This window comes from Mirounga angustirostris, unplaced genomic scaffold (genome assembly GCF_029215605.1).
Source record: "Mirounga angustirostris isolate CCGP_5_RB_7025 unplaced genomic scaffold, mMirAng1.0.hap1 SCAF_7, whole genome shotgun sequence".
NCBI lineage: Eukaryota > Metazoa > Chordata > Mammalia > Carnivora > Phocidae > Mirounga > Mirounga angustirostris.
The window spans coordinates 92,536,367-92,558,184 of record NW_026991715.1 but is presented as its reverse complement, the minus strand read 5'-3'; the positions used below and the strand labels follow the sequence as shown (position 1 = coordinate 92,558,184).

The following is a 21,818-nucleotide window of genomic DNA, read 5'->3' as shown; positions in this document are numbered from 1 at the left end:
GATGTTTGTTTCCTGATTGATTACTTGAGAGTGATTCTTGGATGTGTTTCAGCACTGGTATTTTCTATTAAAAACTACAGATTTTTAATTACAAAAAATGCAGAAAAACATAAAGGAGAAAATTAAAATAGCCTATAATTGGGTATTTAAAAATTCAATGCAGATCTATCTCTCTATCTATTTGTGAAAGTGGGTTCATATTGTATAAACCATTTGTAACCAGTATTTTTCACTGACTTTATCAAGAACATTTCCATGTTTCATATTTTTCTCCATCATCATTTTAATGGCTGCATAGTTATTCCCTGTGTATAATGCCATAATATATTAAACCAGTCCTTCATTGTTTGGACAGTGAGGCTATTTCCAACTTTTTGCTTTTATAAACAATGCTTCACTTGACATCCAAATACATGTATCTTTAGCCATGATGATTTTCCTTAGGGATAAATGCTTAGAAGTGGAATTGCTATGTCAAAGTTTATGCATATTTTAACAGTTATCAATAGGTTTTGCAACATTGCTCTCCAAAAAGGTTTTACCAATTTATTCTTCTATGAACAGGGTTGAGGTTGTTTACCTGTCTGTCCTCTTTTATCAACAAATATTATAAAAAAAATTGAAACAATTTGCTAGTTAGAGAGGCGAAAATGTGATCTGATTTCCATCATGTGCCCTCAGTTATTAGTGGGGATGAATATTTTATGTTTACCAGCTATTTGTAATTTTTTCTTTTATGAATTGCTTATTTATTGTAAGTATTTCTCTCTCCTATCATAGTTTATGGTAATTTCTTTTTTTACAGATAGAAAATTTTCAGTTTTATGCAGTTAAGTTCATCAGTCTTTCCCTCTGTGGTTTTTGCCTTTACCATGTGCTTAGCTCAGTGTGTGTGTATATATGTGCCTTTTAGCCTTAATTTTTTTTTTTTTTTTTTTAGAGAGAGAAAAGATGGGGAGGGGCAGGGGGAGAGGGAGAGAGAGAATCCTAAGCAAGCTCCATCCCCAGTGCAGAGTCCGAAGTGGGGCTTGGTCCCACAACCCTGAGATCATGACCTGAGCTGAAATCAAGAGCCAGACCCCCAACCGACTGAGCCACCCAGGCACCCCAGTTTTAGCTTTTCCTTTAACATTGTAAATGCAATGTAGGCATGCTCCTTACGAAGGCTGCCAATGATGGATATGAGTGTAAAATAAAAGAGTTCTCTCTGCCTCCTACTCTGCCTCCCCATACTCTAGACTAACCACTGTTTGCTGTTTGGAAGCCCTTGGTCTTTAAACAGGTATAGTTGGTCTTCGGTCAATGGAAGGATCATTTCCACATGTTTATGGTGTGATGGTACGTAGAGCTGGTGGTGGTGGCTCTTCCCCACCCCCGCCCACCGCATATTCAGTCAGCTTCCCATTCTCCACTCTGCATTCTCTTTCTTCCAGCTCTAGGATTGGTATGTCAGCATGTATTTATGGCTGGGGGGCCTCTCAGCAGACAGGCCCTTTGGTTCCTGCTCTGGGACCCTGAAAGTAGCTTGTCCAGAGGCTGAGGTAGAATGAGAAGGGCACAGTCCTACTGGCCCAGGGCACTTTCTTCCAGGGCATGAAATTTGGTGTTAGATGCTTTTGTGCAGACCAGGCCTTCTAGAAGGGGACATGCACAAAGGGACCCTCCATGGCTAGCATCAGGTGGGCTGAGTCAGGCTGTCTGGGAGCCACACCTGCCCTTGACTGCTGGTGACCACAGCCCCAGAGTCATGTGTTTTGCTCAAGGCTCTGTCTGCTCAGCTGGTGCTTTTAGTCTATATTATTATTATGGATCAATCCTTGAAATGCTTTTGTCAGTATGAAGGGAACTGAATGTTCTGAAAGTTTCACATTCATCTTTATAGAGGGTTAAAATAAAATAACATTTTTTTTTTTCCACATTAAAGAGAAGCCAGCCTCCATTTTTCACACACTGTTCCTTAGAACACTATTACATCCTTCACCGAGCCACACAGGGAGGTAAAATGCTCCTTACTGAATGTCTTTTCAAATCAAGAACTTAGACTGGATGAATATTGGTTTCATGCACAGATCATTTTGATGTCTGATTTTTGTTCCTGTTCAGTAGTCTTAGAAAATACTCAGGTTTTAGTCCAGGTTCAAACTGGTCTGCTATTTTATTTTTTCTGGAAAAAGAAACCCCACTTTGGATTGTTTCACTCTTTGATAACAAGCTTAATTTTGGGGCCCAGCTCAGGGTTCAGCTAGAGAGTATGGGTTGTTTTGGATACAGACTGACAGTGTGAACTCTTGATTCAGACCGAATTTCTTCTGTTCCAGGGGGAAAATCACTCATCTATTAGTCAGCAGCCTTCACAGCTCCCGAGAGTTGCTCAGAATTCCCTGGGGATGAGGCCTCAGCTCCTGGCCAAGTGGTGAACAGGGCTCTGTGCAGAGGGGATGGGGCTGGGCCATCAGCAGGGGGACGGGGGAAGCCATCAGCAGGGCCCTTGCCCCTCCAACTTGCAGACCTGGGCTTCCTGGCGAACAGCCCCAACGGCCATTTGGCCTTTCCTCTTGCCTGACCTGCACCTTCCTGAAATGTGCTCGTAACATGAATCCATCAGCAGATGTTTGGGAGGAATGGATACGTGATGAGCCTCACTGCACTGAGGGTATGTGTGTCTGTGATCTAGAAGTTTACCATCTCAAAGGATCCCTGTCCTGGGATACTTGGATGGGTGACCTCTGGCAAGTGACTTATTTTCTTTGAGCTTCTGGGCCTCATCTTTAAAGTGGGGAAAATGAGATAATAACCATTCCCTACTTGCAGGATGGCTGTGAGTGTCATAGAGGAGCCTGCATGTGATGGGTTTAGCACAGTGCCTGGAATGTGGTAATGCACTTAGCTGCTCTTAGGAATTTGGGGAGACATATGCATGGACTATGGCCTAAAAAGATCAAGGCAGCGTAAGAACCAGTAAGTGGCCCAGACAGGTAAATGTTGCAGGAATTCAGAGCAGGGAGGAATTCCCAAGGGCTTGGGAGAGAAGGGCAGGCTTCCTGGAGGTTTGAACTAGGCTTTTTTTTTTTTTTTTTTTAATTTAAATTCAATTAGCCAACATATAGTACATCATTAGTTTTTGATGCACTGTTCATTGATTCATTAGTTGCATGTAACACCCAGCTTTTGAAGAGAATTCTGTGGAAGGTAAAGGCAGAGCAAACTTGGTGTTTTCTGCTCAGAGCCTGGGAAGAGATCTGTATGTCACCTCTCTACCACCTTTGTTTTAGGTGTTAAGGGCCTTGACCAAAGCCAGATGACAAATTAGTGGCAGGGCTGCAGCTGGAGGAAGTTTCTTCTTTTGTACTTTATCTGTTGGTATTTCTGTTAGTTATTGTGTTTTTAGATGCAAGTGACAGAAAAAGCCCAATTCATGCTGGCTTAAGCAGAAAACCAAAAGAAAGCAACAAGAACAAAATCCCAACAACAGGGAAGGGGATGTATTGACTTCACTCTTGAACAGATTTTCCCCGTGGTGGCTCCTGGCATTTGCAGGCTTATGTACTCCTAGCCTCACATCCAGCAGAAAGAAAGCATTCCTATCCCCCAAGTCTACCATCAGGTCTCATTGGTCTGGCTATGCTCATGGGTCCACCCCCAACCAGCCACTGTGGCCAAGGCTGCCCATGGAGCCTTCAAAATGACACGGTCTAGGAGGTCCTTGCCAGTAGGAGGGGGAGTGGCTCTTGAGAAGACAAAAGTAGCTGTGCTCAATGCTGGGACACGGTTTACACACTTCTTGTGGTCATTTTGTCCACAAAGTTAGGAGGGGCACTGTAGAGTGGCCAAGAGGTGAGGGCTTCCTTTCTCTGGAGTTCTGAGTGAAAGTTTATCTACTGGCAGCAAAAGAACTAGAAATTGGGCTCCGGTTGCCTGTGCCCCCAGGAGTAGATGAAATCGGAGTGCCCGTTGTGTGGTCCTGGCACATGGCTTTGAGGGGCCAATCCAAGATGGGTCTGGAGAGCTGCCTAATGGAGTTCTGGGTCACTGGACTTTGGTAGTTGACCTGGTAACTGCTGAACGTTCCAGAGGCACTGCGGTAAGATAAGGAGAGCTTGAAGAGAGGAGGAATCCTAGTGCCTTGAGTCCAGGGCTCAGAATGGGGATGAAAGACCGAGTGCCCCATGTCACCCCCGCTGTCCTTCTTCTCAGGCAGGGAGCCAGGTTAGTTTCCCGTCCTGTGTGACAGTCCTGGCGGGGGGGCAAGTATTCAGGGGCAGCGTACTCACTGCTCTGTGGCTGCCAGGAGTGGGGAGGAAAACAGCAGTCTGTGCTGCTGCAGCTAGTCTTCTGGGGGTTGGTAGGAAGCTGACCTCCAGGCACCGTGGCCCCTTACTCTTTGGGGGTGTGCAGAGCGCACCTGGCCTGGCCTGTTTGCACCTGGTGTCCTAAATTATGTCCCTCAGAGGATTTGTGTGCAGTTGATATATGAAATGATATATGGGGAGCAGGACCTGAAGCAGGAGAGTGATTTTAGACAGAACGCACGAGGGTGGCTTCAGCCCCATCCTGCAGGGGACTCTGGGGTGTAATCTACCTCTCAGAGTTGGTTCTGAGCAAGAGAGCTGGGCTTTCATCCCCCCACGACCTGCAGTCATTGGCTCAGGGCCAACTAGAGGAATGTAAACTCCCACACACTTTGTGCAAGCTCAAGATTTTGTAAACAAAAACACATGGAGGATGGGTAGCAGAAAGAGCAAGAGGCACTGGGGTAGAGGTGTGGTCTGGATGGCACAGAGACACTGTCTATCCCTGAAGTTTCTTCTCTTCACAGAACTCTACCACATGTGTTCTTGCTGAGAACCCATGAGCACACTTCTTCCCCATGGAGAAGAGTCCAGGAAACACCCAAGTCTGTATCTGAAGGGTCCCTGTATTAACTGGGTCTAAGTAAACTGAGCTCAACATAATTAGCTCCTCACACTGAGCAGGATGGGCTAGGTCTAGCCTCAGGCATGGCTATATCCAGATGTCCAAATTGTACATCAGGGACTCTCACTGTCACTTGCCTCTTTCTCTGTGCTGGCTCCATCCTCAGGTTGGTGCTGTCCTCGTGGTGGGAGGATGGCTGCCAGCAGCACTGGGAAGACTTAAGTCCAGTGGAAGAGAGCACTTTGCTCTTAGTCCTCTAGTAAGGGCCGTGGGATGAATTCTGATTGGGTGATGTGCTCATCTCTGAACGAATCTCTAACGCTTTGAGTGACTAGGCCTGGGCCACCCTAACCCCTGGAGTTGTGTGTGTGTGTGCGCACGTGTGTATGAAACCTTCCCAAGGAACATCAGGGAGATGGAGAGGAGACTAGGTTATTGTTGGGGCTCAGGCCCCAAAGCCAGGCCTTGGGGACTGTGTGGTTACACCCCAAGGACCTCTTGCCTTCTCCTGATTCTCATGGTGACCTGTCCTTGACTTCAGAGGCTAGAACCTGGGGCTCAGATCTGAGGGACCAGAGTCTCCTGGAATGGTTTGCTGTGTGCATTCATTTACTTTACCTCTTCAATTTAATATTATAAAAGTTATATGTAGGAATATTATAACATCGAATAATATATAACTCATATAAACTTAAAATATATAAATATATTTTAAATATAATATATAAAATATAAAATTGTCTTATCTATTATCTATTATCACGTATATTTATATTTATTTTACACATATATAAAATATAAAATGCAAATTACTCATAATCTCAGCCCCCGAGGAAGTCACTGTTAGTAGCTTTGGGGAAAATCACTCTCTAGATACCCCTTTCCCCAGCTCAGTGACCCAAATTTCCTCCTCTTTCTTTAATATCTGAATGAAATCACTCTAGCCCCTAACTTTTGTGACAGCAAGAAATCCCATTTTACCTAAGTAGTAACTCATCACTTCTTGCCCCGAGCCCATCCATCCATGTGTCCCTTTATCTGATTTTTACTTAGTGTCTGTTAGAGATCAGGAGTGTGCTGTAGGCACTTGTGATGTACTGGTGATTGAAAGAGGCTAAGATGCTGCCCTTGTAGGGTTCAGGTAGTAAATGATGAACCTAACAACTGAACCAATGATCTCACCTATGAAAAGATGCTAAGTGCTATGGAAGGTGCTAAGTGCTATGGAAAGGGGAAGGGCTGGAGCAGGGTGAGGGGCTATGGTGGGGGCTGCGGGTGACAGGTCACAGGGGTGCCCCAGGGAGGCAGGGTTGGAGCAGGGACTTGAAGGAGGAGGGTGGCCATCTGGGCAAAAAGCATCCCAGGCAGAGGGAATAGCCAGTGTAAAGAAGTTGGGAAAGTGTCTGGAATGTTCTAGGAAGAGAAAGGAGGCTGGATGAAGGGAGCCAAGTGAATGGCAGGGTCTGTGTGTAGGAGGTGGGCCAGCTGGGTAGCTGAGTGGGGTAGGGCCACACAGTGGGAGTCTGGAAGGCTGTGAGGACGTTGACTTTAATGACACAGAATGGCGAGCCAGGGGCACATTCTGCCAGAGGAGAGAAGCCTCTGACTCATGCACACTCGATGGGGGCTCCATATTTCCCCTGGGCTTCCTGCTGCTGCAGTGGCCCGCAAACTGGGCAGGTCTCCCTCCTCCATTCCCCAAGGCAGGACTGACCCCAGGCTGGCTAGGGGATTCAGAGGCCAAGTGGCTTTATCACCACTGAAGTACAATATGGACACGCGTGTGATGTGTGTGTAAATGCAGAGATATGTGCATGGAAAGCTAAAAAAAGGCCAGGAGGTTATACAGGGCTGGGCAGGAACCAGGACTTGGTGCAGAGAAGGGGAGACTTCCTTGACTCACTTCTGTATTGTGGCTGCGATCTTGTCAAAGTCTGTGGCTCAAGCAAGGTGCTTCTATCTGGGTTCCCACAGTGCCTGCAGCTGCCACTTGGCCTGTCCTCACCTCACTGCTTCTGCCTGTGGCTGGCATTCTCAACCTCTCTCTCTCCTCCCCACTCCCCGCTGCCGACCCTCTCTGTAAGTCTCCCATTCGTTTCTCCCAAGGTCAAGGATCTGCATGGTTCAATGAACCACCCTTGACCCTGCCCCAGGCTACATGATCTGTGTGGTAGTTCATTAAATTGGCTCTGAATAAAATAGAAAGTTGCCAGTGTGCTATTCCAGCTCATGCGAGAGTGTGCATGAGATGTGGTGTTCCTGTCCCACTCTCCAGGTGGTCATTAGGGATCTGTATGCATGGTAGGGAAGACAGCGGTGGCTCTGTTCCTTGGGGGGGCGGGAATTCTGCTTTGCTTTGCACCTGTAGCCACTGTCCCAAGAGTCTGTTGCTTCATGATTCCAGTTTCCACTTGTTTAGTCATTCAACAGGTGCTTTTGGAGCATCAAGGCCCTGTGCTGGAAGCTGGAAGCATACAGATGATTTTAATCAGAATCTTGACCCCTGGGTGACACAGACTTGTAAGCTGGGGGAAGTGTTCCGGTGTACGGGGTTGTAATCATCATCATCATCATCATCATCATCATTGTAATGGCCATCATCTTCTTCATCATTACTACTGACATTTATTCTAATTTGTCTAAGCATTCCACATGCATTAACTTACTCCTTACAACCATTCTAGGAAGCAGGCGCTATTATGATTCCCATTTTACAGATGAGAAAATCAAAGCACAAAGAGATTTAGTAACGTGCCCAAGGTCACACCACTAAAAAGTGCCAGAGCAGGGATTTGAATGCTGGTGGTTTGGATTCCAGAACCGGAGAAGTAGCTATGGCCCTCAATGTATTACTGTGTCATTCAGTATTCTGATGAACATTGGTTTCATGAGATGTTAATAAACATTCCAGAAGGAAAAGGGGTAGTTAAATGGATTAGGAAATGCTGGGCCAAATAGGGAAATAAACAGCCTTTTATTGCAGGCCTTCTCAGAGCCTTTAATTTGCTAAGGTATGAATCTCTAGTGGCAGCAATTTCCAAACTTAGCTGGCCATGCTTTTGGGGCGTGGGAACACCTATCAACATTGCATGGGACTGGTATTTCATTGAATGAAATTTAACAAAGGCTGCTTTGTGGCTTGTTTTTCCTTGCCATTCCTACTTGTAGTTTTCTTTATCTTTTTATGACAACTGCTGGGGTATTCTTTTACCACTCATTCTACTCATGTGACCCACCTAGTGTGGGTGGGGGATTTCATGCAGAGGATATTGTTCTGATACTTATGCTCAGTAGCATTGGTCACTGGCAGTAACGACGCTGGTGTGGAGTGGAGTAGTCAAGCACTGAGCTGGACTGGTGAAGTGGCCCAGAAGGCAGGAGGGCACCAGGAGGTCAGCTAGTACAGGCCACGTGTGGTCTACGGAAATCCCACGTGGCAAGGCAGGGGCCATGTCTGGGGTCTCAGACAAGGGTGTGGGGTCCAAGCTGTGGTTTGGCCTTAGTATCCAGGATGGACCTGAGGAGCAGGATGTCCACAGTGTCCGTAGGTCTAGTCCAGGCCGTGGCTTCATCCATCAATGGGGCTCACTGTTAATCCCAGCTGGAGTGGCTTTGCCCTCCTCCTGGTTTTTGGCACCTTCCCTGGGGTGGACCATAAAGGCTGGAAGATTTATGCTGATCCCTGAATGAAGCAGGAATGATGCAAGCCTCAAGTTTTGCTTTTAAGTTGCACTTGTAGGGATCCTCCTGGGACAGTTTCCACTCCTGGTTTTAAGATCTTCAGAGCAAAGGAGAAGGCTCATGGGGCAGGGGCTTAAGGCAAGATGTGGTTCTGAATGGCTGAGAATGAAGTTTGAATTCAGTCTGGTGGTCCAACTTCTTGGAATCCAGTTCTGAGAAAGAAAGAGCGAAGGATAGCGAGTGGATTTTCAAGAGAAGGGATATGAGAACTGAAATTCTTTTTCTTTCTTTCTTTCAAATTTGTATTTAAATTCTAGTTCATTAACACATAGTGTAATATTTTAGTGATTCATCACTTACATGTAACACCCAGTGCTCATCATAATAAGTGAGAACTGAAATTCTTTAGAAAAAGAACAGACAGCACTGTGTGAGAGTTGGAGTGTAGGCACTGGAGGCCTCTATGGGAGGCGATCAGGTGCAGTCATCATTGAGGCTGAGGTGACTAGTGGCCTCCCACTGTCCATCCTCCCTTTCATGAAGCATTGCTGCCTAGCAAGTCCCAGCCTTCGTTGCAGCTAGGTGAGGTCATCTGACTAAATTCTGCCCTGTGAAGTGTAAGGAGTATTGCGTAGTAATTCAGAAAATGACCGTAAGGGGGAGGGAAGACCCTTCATTTCCTCTTTCTTCTGGCTGCTTGGAATGCAGACACGATGCCTGGACTTGAGCAACCATCTTGGACTGTGAGGTGACATGCCAAGAATGGTGAAGTACAAAGACAGAAGGTGACACTGTGGTTCCACCACACCAACTGTTGGCTGTCTATCTCCATACTACTTGTGTGTAAAAGAGAAATAAATTTCTGTCTTTTTTTTAAACCACTGTTATTTGTGGGGGCTGACAGGAGGAGTTCTATATATCAACGAAACAGAGACAGCCATAACTCTACCTTCCTGTCCTAGATGGGCGATGGCCTGTGAAGTCAAATTCTGGAGATCTGAGGTCAGAGTAGAAACCCTGAAGGCCTGGGGTGGTGGTATGTTCTCCCGACTGGCTCGGGCTGTTGCTGTGCACAACCTCACGGCACTCCTCCTTTTTGGCCAAAGCAGTGAAAGAGAGGGACATGGGATGGGGCAGGGGTGAGGGGTGGGGGCTATGACTGGTCCTCGTGAGACGAGGCTGCCAAATGTCTTGTTCTGAAAAGGGAACAGGTCTCACATGGACAAGATGGAAGGACTGCTTGTTCCCTCTGGAAAGTTCTATTAAAATGACCAACCCAGACACACTTTAATATTAATGGGAAATTCCTCCTGTTGTTTATGAAATCATCTTGGAGTTGATTTTAAAAAGAGAGAAGAGAGAAAAAGCCGTTTGTTAGCTAAACGAAGCCCAGACAATTATTTATAGATGCATTGGAGTGGCTTGTTTTAACATGGAGCAACTGTCTGAAAAGACTCCACTTTGACGCTGGTAAGAACCCCTGGCACTAAGAATAAATTTATGAATGTCTTTTATGAGAGTCAACACACTAGACAAATAGCCCCACAGACCGCCCTTCACGTCGAGAACCAGAACAAAGACAGTCGTATTCGCCGTGTGCTCAGGGCGGGCACGGTGCCCAGCGGCGCAGCCCTCACAGGGCCGGATGTTCCCCTCCAGCGAATGCGATTCCTTCGGGCACTGCCACGGTGGCGGGCAGATGCTGGTTTATTTCCATTGCTCCACTTCTCCCATTTGTTTGGGTAGCTGAGTATCTCTTTCCCAGGAGAACATCTGCTCTTTTAAAAATGGAAAAAAAGCAGGAAGACCTCCAAGCCGTTAGGGCTGGAACTCACCCTCTGCTGAGACAGACCAGAGCCTCATCTAATGTGGGTCCGTGCCACATCGCAGGAGGGGGGTGCGTGCTGCCCAAGCGTCTTTAGGGCCCCCGGAACTCTGCTCGGTTGCACGGGCTTCAAGGCAGCTCCCGTTCCGTGCTGGGATGCGTTAGGCTTATTCACTGCCTTGACCAGGTGTGGCTCGTTTTTCTTGCTGTCTCATTTATGGATGACTTCATACCATCAGTAACACCATGGTTGGTTGGAAGTGAACCCACGACAATTCAGAGGTGCAAAAAAATATGGTGGAAAACCCTCACACTTGTCAGTTAAAGGTAACTTAAATGCTTCTGAGTGAAAACAGTCTCTTTGGGGGAAAATAATCTTTCAGAGCTTTTTTTCTCTCGTCCCCTCCTACCCTTTCCTGGGAGGACTCTGGGTGCTAGGGGATGCTCAGAGAGCGCTGTGGCAGCCATCCCGTGGGCCCTGCTGTGGCGTGGCTGATCTGGCCTGGTCCCTGGTGCCCTGACTGGGTCATGCCGAGGGAGCTGGGTCTGATCACCCTTCCCGGTCAGTCTGTGGGTCACAGCAGCACCCACTAGTGAATTCTCTGATCTCTCCATTTCCTTTAGAGGTGAGGTGCCACTATTTGGATGCAGCCTGGTCCCACCTTGTGGGGGCCAGCGTGGGTTCACTGATACTCATTCCTGGGAGCACCTAACCATGCCAGGTAACATTTCTGTTTTGCTTGGTTTCTTCTGTGGCCACACTCCTTGGATTGCAGACGGCAGCCTTCTCCCTGTGTTTTCACAGGGTCGTCCTTCTGTTTACTGACACCCCTGCTGACTCTTCCTCTTCTTATAAGGACACCAGTCAGATTGGATTAGAGCCTTATTCTAATAGCCTCATATTTAAAAAAATAATTTATTTATCTATTTATTTACTTACTTGTTTATTTATTTTAGAGATAGAGTGCAAGTCGGGGGGGGGGGAGCAGAGGGGGAGGGGAAGGGAGAGGCGGGGGAAAGATTCTCAAGCAGACTCCATGCTGAATGGGGAGCCTGACACAGGACTTGATCTCACGACCCTGACATCAGGACCTGAGCCGAAACCAAGAGTCGATGCTTAGCTGATCGAGCCACCCAGGTGCCCTTCTAATAGCCTCATTTTAATGTAGTTACCACTTTAAAGACCTTATCTCCAAATATAATTACATTTTGAGATACAGGGGGTTGAGACTTAAACCTATGACTTTGAGGGGACATAAACACAGCCCAGAGCAGTTCCCTTCCCCTCCATTGCCCTCCATGTATCTGGCCTTTCTGGGCTTTCTCTTTTCTTGCTGGGCCCTCCCTGGCCCTGTGGCCAAGGCCCAGGGAGGGGTGGGGCTGCTGGGTCCTTCAGAGATCAGGCACCATCCAGCTTCGTCTACATCTCTCTCTGGTCCTCCAGAGCAGAAGGGCTTTTCCTCCTTCCTCCTGGACGAGAAACCTGCAGAACTCCCCTCCTGTCAGATCCTGACTTTTCTCTAAATATAGCTAATGTGTTCAGACCACCACACGTTGTTCTTTGCAGGGGGAGCAGTTTGGAATGTAGAAATTTCTTTTCTCAACAAAGCCTGACTTTCAAAACGGTTTTTTGCTGCTGCCATTGCAAATCTTGTTGGAAATTCACAGCTCAGCAACTGCTCGGCTCTCTGAAGAAGTGAGTGGGGAGGGAGCTACAGGACAACTTGATTTATAGGGAATGCAAAGTAAGTCAGTACGATATTGTCAGAATTACAGTTTCTGCTTCATGTCATGTGACTCAATTTATTATTTTTTTTTAAGTTCAAAAATTTTTAAGTTTATTTCCTATTGTGGAAAAACAATACATGTTTATTTTAGGAAATTTGGTAAATAAGTTCAAAGAAAAAAATCATGCTTAGGCTTAACATACAAAAGATTCTTACTGTTATCATTTTGACCTATTTCCTTTCCATCTTTCTCCTGTGGATAAATTTTAGGCTTTATTTTTAATTTTTATTTCTTTCTTTCTTTTTAAGGATATATTTATATTTTTTAATATTTCATTTATTTATTAGAGAGCAAGAGAGAGCAAGTGGGAGGGGCAGAGGGAGAGAGACAATCTCAAGCAGACTCTGGGCTGAGCATGGAGCCTGACATGGGGCTTGATCTCATGGCCCTGAGATCACAACCTGAGCCGAAATCAAGAGTTGGACCCTTGACCGACTGAGCCACGCAGGTCCCCTAGGCTTTATTTTTAATTTAATCTGTATTTTAAAAACTGGTAATACTTTCAAATGGTTAAAAAATAAAAACAATATACAAAGGTATACAGTGAGAAGTCCTGCGTAAACTCTGATTTCTCTCCTTTCTTACGCAAAAGTTATTAGTGTTCTAGAGCGTTCTGTACTTGGAGAACTTCCCACATCAGCATTTCTTTCATAATTTCCTGTAGCCCGGACACCCAGCTCTCTTCCTCCCAAGCTATGACACTTTGGGCAAACCTCTTCACCTGCCTGGGTCAAGCTTCAGCAGTGATGCAGGTCTTTGAATTTTGGGGAGCTAATGCTACTTGTCCCCTTTTCCCTCCTACTAGTAACAAACCCTGCCACCTGCTGTTCCAGCGTAGCCCCAGTCACAAGTGTGGACACATGGCGCAAGTCTGGACAACCCAATAATTTGCCCTGCTGGTGGTCATTGGTTCTGGGATGGTCATGTGACTCTCGGCGCTGGTGGGAATGCCTGCCTCTTGCCTCTCTGGGCTTGCTGTGTTGGTGTGGTGTGAACTTGGGGCTGCTCATGGTCATTTTCCCCATTGTGTAAAGGGCCCATCACTGGTAAGACAGACGTGGCCAACATCAGAGAGAAGCAGAGGAGAGATATAAAATGCCCTGACAACTTCTTGGAGTCCTGGATTCAATGCTGCCACAGGATTCACCCCTCTTTCCGAGTTGTGAGAGTTTAAGTTGCACTTCCGTCACAGCTGGGAGAGTCCTAGCTTGTACCAAGTTCAGTTCATGGAGGGAGGGGCGTTTACCGAGAGGTGAGGGTTAGGGCATAGGCTCTGGAATCAGACTGGCTGGGTCCACATCCTGCCTCCACCACTTAGTATGTGGCCTTGGGCAAACTGTGTAACCTCGCCATGTCCATTTCACATTTGCAGGGTGACATGATTGGGTGAGTTGATGTATGTCAAGCGTGCAGCCCAGTACATGGGTCATGCTAAACCAGTGATAAATGCTATTGTTGTACCCGCCTGTTTGCATTTCCCAGATGCCCTTGCACGCTCACCAGCCCCATGCCCATCCTGCCCAATCTCACTCTTCCTTCTCGCCAGCCTAGTGGTGAACATTCACTTGAGTCACACCAGGCAGGCAGCATCATGATGGTAGGAAGTGATGGCTGAGCTTTTTCAGTCAGCAGACTTCTAAGGCTGGGCAAACAGATAAAGACCAGTTTCGAATGAAAAGCACTAAAATAGAGCAAAACTTTAAGGATAGACTGAGAGTGTACAGCCCCAATATACACACACAGGAGACCATCTTTCCTTCTTCAAGAGTTCTCTTCCTTCAGGAAGGGCCTCTCATCAAGATGGTTTTCCCAATACCAAGTTGTTTATTTATTTTTAAAAAATCTCCCTATATTAGTTTGCTAGGGTTGCCATTCAAAGTACCACAGACTGGGCGATTTAAACAACAGACATGTATTTCCTCACAGTTCTGAAGGCTGGAAGTCCAGCTCAAAGGTGTCAGCAGGCTGGCTTCATTCTGAGGCGTCTCTCCTTGGCTTGTAGATGGCCTTTTTCTCCCTATGTCCTCATGTGGGCTTCCCTCTGTGCACTTGTCCATGTCCTAATCTCTTGTGAGGACACAAGTCATATTGGATTAGGGCCCACACTCCTGAATTCATTTTAATTTAATTACTTTGTTAAAGGCCCTCTCTCCAGATACAGTCCTATTCTGAGGTACTGGGGGTTAGGACTTTCACATACAGATTTGGGGGACACACAGTTCAGCTCATAATACCCCCTGAAAGGGGCTCTTCACTGTTGCCCCACTTCTGAGACATCTCTCCTGCTCGGCATCCCCGTTCCCTGTTCCTGAACCCCAGACAGACACCACAGCATGGTATTTTGGTAGAAGCAGCAAAGGGGCCTTCATCAGAGTCCTGGACACCTGAAGAGTGAATGCTGTGAAAAGCCCTCCTGAGGCCGGTGGGCGTGGAGATGAGGAGGTGTGGGCAGGAGTATTTTGGGACTGTTTGTCCTTCACATGTATTAAAGGCTGGCTTAGTTTAAAATGGAGTCTTTCCTATTTTTTTTTTTTTAATTGTAGTTTTGAAAGAGGGTGGATGATTAGTGTGTGTTCCCAGGAGTCTGTCTTGGGCTAAAAAATAAGCCAGTGGACAGTGTCCATAACTGGGTGTAGACGATCTCAGGGTGCTGAATAAAGGAACACGGCAAGATTCTTGCCCTCTGTTTTCTAATTTCTTCTGAATATTTTTAGTTGATCTGTCATTTTTAGCTTAGAATCATAGGAGGCATGGTTTCATTTAGTTTTGTCACCAGGAGAGCTAAGATAGTTGGTTGTGATCGTGACACAGTGGGGATAAGGGACGAAGAGCACCCCTTTTGTTTTGACTGCTAAGAGCTGAATGTGCAGCCTGGAGACCATGACTGTGTCGGGCCGGCACCTGCAGGCTCATGTGTGAACTTCCCCAACACCTCCCTCTGCTCCGCCTTCCTTTTCCATACCTGTAACTTCAGTCTCTTTTTTGTTAGATTAGATATATTTGTATCAGGTGTCTTCAAATCATTCATCTGTCCATCTCTTATGTATATAAGAATGATTATGTATATAAAAATATATACAAATATATATAAACATATATAAACATTTGGGAATATCTTCCTGTATCTCGATATGATGTTGGAAACAATCCAGCTTTAACCTTATAATTGGAGGTGGAGCCTCATAAATATTCTATCCAACTGTGTTTAGCTATTATCTTTCAGATTAAGATTAAGAATAAAAAGCAGAGTTTTTTTTTAAAAGGACAAATGTGCTTTCATTGGCTTCGAAACATACTCTTTGTGTATTTTTGACCATACACATTTGCAAATATATGTACGCACACATATATACAAACATAAATATATTGCACAGTATATTTAGGATTCTGTCATTTTGGCATGATTAGGATTTGTGAGATGTTTTGGTTAGTGGAATGTTCTGGTTAATAGTGAATTTTTTTATGCCATAAAAACTATCAATTAAAACAAGAATGCGATAAAACACCTAACTCTGAAGTTAGACTGTGCAGAATTGGACCTTTCTCTTTCATTCAGGAGGGACTTCACTCTTAGGATGATGCATGTAGCTATGTCAGTGGACTTGATATAAACTATGTAGTTCTGGACCATTCTGTTAAGTTAGAGGAATATATGCCAGAAATTGGAGATGTGTGGTTTTGGGCTGTGTTTTCTACTGATGGCATAATGTTTGAATTTTTTTTTTTTACAGTGTTTGAAATTTTTTAAATGAGGTGCCACCATTTAAAAATTGAGAATTCACATAACCTAGATTTGAGGCTAATATTGAGTGACCAGTGGTCCTAGACTCCAGAGGCCCTTCTTGTCTCTCTCACGTCCCTGGTCCCTGGTGGTGTTTGAGATTGCAACTCCTAAACATGTCTTCCTAGCTAATTGCAAGTTCTTAATAAGCAGTGATCAAATTCTTAAAATAACCTGTGTTTTACATCTATTATTTATTTATTTTTCAAAAGAATATCAAATCCATTGTCTCCTGGTTGCAGCCCTGTGGGATAGGCAGAGCAATAGCATTGCATCCACTTCCCAGATGGAGAAATGAGGATTCCTGGACAGGAGATAACACCTTCCATATTTAATGGTCCCTAATGCTCTTCTGGAAGCAGTCTGGAGTCTTGTCATTTATAGATTTATAAAACTTCTTTTGGACTCTTAACTATAGGAAACAAACTGAGGGTTGCTGGAGGGGCGGTGGGTGGGTGGGGGACGGGGTAACTGGGTGATGGGCATCAAGGAGGGCACTTGATGTAATGAGCACTGGGTGTTATATGCAACTGATAAACCACTGAACTAATTAATTGATTTTAAATAAAATAAAATAAAAACCCTCTTTTGAGGTTATATACACTCCCCCCAATGAAAATGTATTTGCTGTTTTTTTCTGATTATATAAACAATACATTCTCAAAGTAAAAAAGCTCAATGAATGCAGAAGTGAATAAAAAGAAAGAATTATCTAAACTGTCTTCACACAGAGATAATCACTGTTAATTTGGTAAACTCACTTTAGAACCTCCCTAAACATATCTGTGGATGTTTGTAGATATGTAGGTTTACTTAAATGAGATAATATTAATGATGGGTTTTATAACCTACTTTTTATTTCAGTCAGGAATACATCACAGATAGCTTTCCATATTTGTACACTGAGGTGTATGTATCATTTTTTAAAATTTTATTTATTTGAGAGAGAGCGAGAGCACAAGAGGTGGGGAGGGGCAAAGGGAGAGGGAGAAGCAGACTCTGTGCTGAGCAGGGAGCCCAATGTGGGACTTGATCCCAGGACCCTGGGATCATGACCTGAGCCAAAGGCAAACGCTTAACTGACTGAGCCACCCAGGTGCCCCCTGTATATATCGTTTTTAAAGCAACACTGCATTTTATGTTAGGCACGCACTGAGATATTTTTACCAAGGCATCTTTAATCAGCCATTCAGGATACTTCCACTTTTCCATTATAAAGATGGCTGTAATGAACATCCTTGTATATGTATCTTTGTCTACCTGTTCAGTGAACCAATAAGGGTAAATTCCTAGTTTGAAACTGTGTACCTGTGCACATTTTAACTATTGACAACTCTAGAGAGAATGTTCTTCAAATCCATGTGAGCTCTGGGATTTGAGGAACAAGTTAGTATTGGTGATGTCCTAGTTTCTCTAAGTACAAGCTTTGTGACCCAAGGGCATTACAAAATTTAACAAAGTTTTATTGACCATCTTTTACATATACTAAGCAATATATAAAGGCAAATAAAATATGATTCTGGTCTTTCTTAAGCTTGACCCCTAGTGTAGAAGCACACCCCCTGCCTCCCCCAACAATTAACTATAATACAATATATGTAAGTGCTGAACTTCCAGGAAAATGAGTCAGAAGGCAAAATGGGTAATTATGCCTGGGAAAGTCTGAAGTGATAACATTCCCGCTAAGCCTTGAAGGATGAATAGGGTTACAGCAAGCAGAGATTACCAAAGGCATCTCAGATGGAAAGAAACATGGGACAGCCTGATGGTTCAGAGGTTTGGGGAGATGCATAGGTATCCTGGTAGGGCTGGATCTTAGCAGTGAGATGTGAAGAGCCTTCCTTGGGGAGTGAGTTTGTAAAGACCCCTTGGTCTCATCTTCCTTATTCATGTAGGTCATAATATTGCCTATTTCATAGGGTTGGAGGATTTAAAAAGGTAATGGGTGTAAGGTGCTTAAAATGGTGTCTGGCACATACTAAATGCTCAATAACTGTGGTCCCTTTGATTATTCTTGTCTGTTCCCTTCACAGTTTATCTGAATGCTCCTTTCAGCCGTTAGCTTTCTGAGCGGAAGTCCGGTCATCTTCTGGGACAGTGCTCCTGTGCCCACTCCTCCAGGGGAGTTCTCTGGCCCATCTCCAGCTCCGTGGTGACTGTCCCTGAGACCTCCAGGTTCAGATGTGGAGGGAGAGAGCAAAGAGGCTCACCATATTTGGTTTCAATATTTTAACTCTGAAAAGTTTGTTTCTGTGCTGAGGACTCTTGGACATCAAACTGGACTTCTAATTTGGAAATGTGGAAAACCCATATAATTCAAATATTTTCCATGATGTGCTATAAATTTTTAGGGCCAGACAGTGGTGTTGCCTCAGGGTGATGAAATGGAAAAACCAGTGTTTTGTGTGTGTGTGTGTGTGTGTGTGTGTGTGTGTGTGTGTGTGGCGGGGGGAGACTTTGTTTTGCCACAAGCCACAGCTGTGCAATTTCAGACAATCCCTTCATCTCCCTGAGCTTTAGCTTCATCATGCTATTGATGGTGATGATGATGATGATGATGATGATGATGATGAAGAGGAAAAAGAAGCAGCAGAAGCAGCAGAGACATGTGCCAGGCTCTCAACATAGATTATTTGATCGTATTTAATACTTGCCACAACCCTAAGGGGTTGGTACTATTATCCCCATTTTTCTAATGAGGAAACTGTGTCCCAAAAGCAATAACTCAGGTTGCTTAAGACCATATAACTAGTAAAGTTCGAGTCAAGTTCAAATTCAGGGCAATTAACTCTAAAAACCAGTAGTCATCACCGCTGTCTCTCAGTGTTATTTTGTGGGGGGAAATAAAGAGATCTGGTGAGATGACATCAAAGGGTGCTTTAAACTCTACAATCCACAGTCTATGGAAATGTGCTCCCCACCATCTGAAAGTTGTTGATGTTATTGAATACAATGCGGGATCTTTGTCACAAACATGTTGTTCTAGCCCCCTGGCGGAGCAGGGTAGGATGGCACGCACGGAGGATGGAAAGTTGGTGTCGTAGGCACCTATATTTACTCTGCCTCAGAGTAGGAAGGGTGGAGGGTACAGTTGCTGTCCACACTCCCTGATGCCCGGTGGGATTAAATTCATCGTTCGATTTGGGAGGTTTTGTTCCTACTGGTTTGAGCCACACCTTCTGAAGAAGTTGCTTTTTATAGACAAGGTTGCTGGGGCGTGTTCTGTAGGCAGAACAGCTCCACAGGCACCTGGGGGCCAGTGAGGACTCAGGAAGGACACCGGTCCTAAGTTAACCAGGTCGTTCGGCTCTTGGAGATACCCTGGTAAAGAGAGGCCGGCAGCTGTGGCTCTCCCTGGCAGGATGGGGTCTGTTCTCAGCCCAAGCCGAGCCGGATTTACTGGCTTATTAGAGAGGGGTTGCTTTATCAGGTTGCGGGGAGGGGGGGACTTTATTTCTGGTCTCTGGACTCACAAACCTGCATGTGAATCCAGGATCTGTCACACTATCTAGTGAGGTACCTGGATGTGAATGTGCTTCCTAACTGAAAAAGGTATTTAGGGATCTTCCTGTCAGCTGGGCTAATTTCTTTCTTTCTTCCTTCCTTCCTTCCTTCCTTTCTTTCTTTCTTTCTTTCTTTCTTTTTTAATTAATTAATTTTTTTTTTTATTTTGAGGGAGAGAATGAGATAGAGTGAGCATGAGAGGGGGGAGGGTCAGAGGGAGAAGCAGACCCCCTGCTGAGCAGGGAGCCGGATGCAGGACTCGATCCCAGGACTCCAGGATCTTGACCTGAGCCGAAGGCAGTCGCTCAACCAACTGAGCCACCCAGGCGCCCATGGGGCTAATTTCTTAAACTGAGGTGTAACATGCATATTTAAAGTGTAATAATCTTTTTGTGTGTGGTAACATATATGTAACATAATACTTACCATTTTAGCTGTCAGTAAGTACACAATTCAGTGGCATTGGATACATTCACAGAGTTGTGTAGCCACCCCCACTATCCATACCCGAACCTCCTTCATTGTCTCCAGCCAGAACTCTGCCTGTTAAGCAGTAACTCCCTTTTCCTCCCCTCTCCCAGCTGCTGGGAAGCTCTGTTCTACTTTCTGTCTCTGTGAATTTGCCTATTCTAGGTACCTCATAGAGGTGGAGTCATGCAGTATTTGTCCTTCTGTGTCTGGCTTACTTCCCTTAGCATAATGTCTTCAGGGTCCGTCTGCATTGCAGCATAGATCAAAATTTCATTCCTCATAGCTGAGTAATATTCCATTCATTTTTTCCCAACTTTTTTTTTTTTTACTGTGGTAAAATACATCTAACACAAAATTGATCATCTTAACCATTTTTCAATGGCTAGCGATTATTTTATTTTAATTTTTAAAAACGTTTTTATTTAAATTTCAGTTCGTGAATAGACAGTGTTGCATCGCAACCATTTCTGTGCAGGTCAGTGGCGGTTAAGTACATTCACACCGTCGGGCAGGCGGCACCGCCGTCCGTCTCCAGGACGCTCTTTGGTTTCTCTCACCATCAGACAATCTCTCTCCATTCTCCCCTCCCCGCTGCCCCTGGCGACCTCCATCCTCCTCTGTCTCCATGAGTCTGACCACTGGGGGAACCTCATAGAAGTGGAATCGTACAGTGTTTGTCTTTTGTGATTCACTTATTTCACTCCGTGTAACGTCTTCAAGGTTCATTCCTGTTGTAGCAGGTGTCAGAGTTTCCTTCCTTTTTAAGGCTGAATAATATTTCATTGTATGTATGCACTACATTTTGTTTTTCTGTTCATTGGTTGGTGGACACTTGGGTCATTTCCACCTTCAGGCTATTGTGAATAATGCTGCTGAGAGTATGGGTGTGCAAATATCTGATTGGGTCCCTGCTTTCACTTGTTTTGGAACTATACCTCGGTTTGGAGTTACCAGGTGGAATGTCCCAATCTTAAATATACAACCCGAAGTTTTACATATGTTCATGTTTGTGGAACCACCACTCAGATCAAGATATAGAATATTTCCATTACTCCAGAAGGTTCCCTCATGCTCTCTGACAGGCCATCGTTGCTCCTCTCCCCAAGGTAACCATTATCATTCGTTCATATTCACAGCCTCAGGGTTTTTCACTGGCCAGGTTTAGAGACTCTGGAGGGTTAAACAGGGCTAATGGATGAAAGGGGAAAACACACACACACATGTGCACACACATGCACACGTACACTTGTACACACTCACAGCTGGTCTCTCTGTCATCTTGTAGCCAAAGGAACACTTCTGATCCAGCTTTTCTTTCTTTTTTTATTTATTATTTATTTTTTTAATTTTTTATTTATATTTATTATTTATTTATTTATTTATTTATTTTTTAAATTTTATTATGTTATGTTAGTCACCTTACATCATTAGTTTTTGATGCAGTGATCCACGATCCATTGTTTTCGTATACCGCCCAGTGCTCCATGAAGTACGTGCCCTCCTTAATACCCATCACCGGGCTAACCAATCCCCCCTCCCCCCTCCCCTCTAGAACCCTGTTTGTTTCTCAGGTCCATAGTCTCTCATGGTTCATCTCTCCCTCCAATTCCACCCCCCTCATTTTTCCCTTCCTTCTCCTAATGTCCTCCATGCTATTCCTTATGTTTCACAAATAAGTGAAACCATATGATAATTGACTTTCTCTGCTTGACTTATTTCACTTAGCATAATCCCATCCATGTCAATGTAAAAGTTGGGTATTCATCCTTCCTGATGGCTGAGTAATATTCCATCGTATATATGGACCACATCTTCTTTATCCATTCATCTGTTGAAGGGCATCTCGGCTCTTTC

The 21,818-nt window shown here is 44.8% G+C and overlaps 1 long non-coding RNA gene across 11 annotated transcripts in view; it reads left to right on the top strand.

The window, feature by feature from the left end:
• The window catches only part of LOC123861696 (uncharacterized), a 272,443-nt gene that overhangs the window by 64,529 nt on the left and 186,096 nt on the right, over positions 1–21,818 (top strand). For 2 of the 11 annotated variants that reach the window (XR_010413207.1, XR_010413206.1), the window contains exon 1: positions 1,954–2,653. The exons of the other annotated variants lie outside the window; for them this stretch is intronic. This is a non-coding gene — a long non-coding RNA (uncharacterized LOC123861696). Of the gene's footprint in view, positions 1–1,953; positions 2,654–21,818 lie in introns of those variants that run through there. 11 annotated transcript variants of the gene reach the window in all.